The sequence below is a fragment of the Schistocerca gregaria genome, unplaced genomic scaffold (genome assembly GCF_023897955.1).
Source record: "Schistocerca gregaria isolate iqSchGreg1 unplaced genomic scaffold, iqSchGreg1.2 ptg000227l, whole genome shotgun sequence".
Taxonomy (NCBI): Eukaryota; Metazoa; Arthropoda; class Insecta; order Orthoptera; family Acrididae; genus Schistocerca; species Schistocerca gregaria.
The window spans coordinates 645,005-647,858 of NW_026061746.1; positions in this window are offsets into that span (position 1 = coordinate 645,005).

The window sequence follows — 2,854 nt, forward strand, 5'->3', positions numbered from 1 at the left end:
ATACCTAAAACTTGAATTGTACAATATCTTACTGGCTATTACATCAACTTAGAAGCTTCATCTGTGTTCTACTATGGTACTTTTACTGTCTCCGCATACCGCAGCACGCGACATAGCTTTGCAAACGATAAGTACAACCGTTTCAGAGAGAAGAGCGGCCAATGTGACGATCTGGCTTTAAGTCGATAAGATAACAAATGACGAAAACGGACGGATGTCTCAGGTTTTTACTACATATGAACACTTTTCACATTCTCCCGTGCAACTCCGCTGCTAATCCTCCTTTCATGCAGAATCTTAAGGTCCTAGCTCATGTCCAAGGCACCAAAGCCAGCTAAAAAGTCAATATTCGATACCTAAAACTTGAATTGTACTACTTCTTACTGGCTATTACATCAACTTAGAAGCTTCATCTGTGTTCTACTATGGTGCTTTTACTGTCTCCGCATACCGCAGCACGCGACATAGCTTTGCAGACGAGAAGTACAACCGTTTCAGAGAGAAGAGCGGCCAATGTGACGATCTGGCTTTAAGTCGATTCGATAACAAATGACGAAAACGGACGGATTTCTCAGGCTTTTACTACATATGAACACTTTTCACATTCTCCCGTGCAACTCGGCTGCTACTCCTCCATCATGCAAAATATAATTTTCCTAGCTCATGTCCAAGGCACCAAAGAAGGGTAAAAAGTCAATAACCGATACCTAAAACTTTATTTCTACTACTTCTTACTAGATATTACATCAACTTAGAAGCTTCATCTGTGTTCTACTATGGTGCTTTTAGTGTGTCCGCATACCGCAGCACGCGACATAGCTTTGCAGACGATAAGTACAACCGTTTTAGAGAGAAGAGTGGCCAATGTGACGATCTGGCTTTAAGTCGGTTCCATAACAAATGACGTAAACTTACCGATTTCTCAGGTTTTTACTACATATGAAAACTTTTCACATTCTCCCGTGCAACTCGGCTGCTAGTCCTCCTTTCATGCAGAATCTTAAGGTCCCAGCTCATGTCCAAGACACCAAAGCCAGCTAAAAAGTCAATATTCAATACCTAAAACTTGAATTGTACTACTTCTTACTGGCTATTACATCAACTTATAAGCTTCATCTGTCTTCTACTATGGTGCTTTTAGTGTCTCCGCATACCGCAGCACGCGACATAGCTTTGCAATCGATAAGTACAACCGTTTCAGAGAGAAGAGCGGCCAATGTGACGATCTGGCTTTAAGTCGATTCGATAACAAATGACGAAAACGGACGTATTTCTCAGGTTTTTACTACATTTGAAGACTTTTCACATTCTCCCGTGCAACTCGGCTGCTAGTCCTCCTTTCATGCAGAATATTAAGGTCCTAGCTCATGTCCAAGGCACCAAAGCCAGCTAAAAATTCAATATTCAATACCTAAATCTTGAATTGTACTACTTCTTACTGGCTATTACATCAACTTAGAAGCTTGATCTTTCTTCTACTATGGTGCTTTTAGTGTCTCAACATACCGCAGAACGCGACATAGCTTTGCAGACGATGAGTACCACCGTTTCAGAGAGAAGAGCGGCCAATGTGACGATCTGGCTTTAAGTCGATTCGATAACAAATGCCGAAAACGGACGGATTTCTCAGGTATTTTTTTACATATGAACACTTTTCACATTCTCCCGTGCAACTCGGCTGCTAGTCCTCCTTTCATGCAGAACGTTAAGGTCCTAGCTCATGTCCAAGGCACCAAAGCCAGCTAAAAAGTCAATAATCGATACCTAAAACTTGAATTGTACTACTTCTTACTGGCTATTACATCAACTTAGAAGCTTCATCTGTGTTCTACTATGGTGGTTTTAGTGTCTCCGCATAACGCAGCACGCGACATAGCTTTGCAGACGAGAAGTACAAGCGTTTCAGTGAGAAGAGCGCCCAATGTGACGATCTGGCTTTAAGTCGATTCGATAACAAATGACGAAAACGGACGGATTTCTCAGGTTTTTACTACATTTGAACACTTTTCACATTCTCCCATGCAACTCGGATGCTAGTCCTCCTTTCATGCAGAATATTGAGGTCCTAGCTCATGTCCAAGGCACCAAAGCCAGCTAAAAATTCAATATTCAATACCTAAAACTTGAATTGTACTACTTCTTACTGGCTATTACAACAACTTAGAAGCTTGATCTGTCTTCTACTATGGTGCTTTTAGTGTCTCCGCATTCCGCAGCACGCGACATATTTTTGCAATCGATAAGTACAACAGTTACAGAGAGAAAAGCGGCCAATGTGATGATCTGGCTTTAAGTCGATTCGATAACAAATGACGAAAACGGACGGATTTCTCGTGTTTTTACTACATGTGAATTCACATTCTCCCGTGCAATTCGGCTGCTAGTCCTCCTTTCATGCAGAACGTTAAGGTCCTAGCTCATGTCCAAGGCACCAAAGCCAGCTAAAAATTCAATATTGAATACCTAAAATTTGAATTGTACTACTTCTTACTGGCTATTACATCAACTTAGAAGCTTCATCTGTGTTCTACTATGGTGCTTTTAATGTCTCCGCATACCGCAGCACGCGACATAGCTTTGCAATCGATAAGTACAACCGTTTCAGAGAGAAGAGCGGCCAATGTGACGATCTGGCTTTAAGTCGATTCGATAACAAATGACGAAAACGGACGGATTTCTCGGGTTTTTACTACATGTTAAGACTTTTCACATTCTCCCGTGCAAATCGGCTGCTAGTCCTCCTTTCATGCAGATTGTTAAGGTCCTAGCTCATGTCCAAGGCACCAATGCCAGCTAAAAAGTCAATAATCGATACCTAAAACTTGAATTGTACTATATCTTACTGGCTATTACA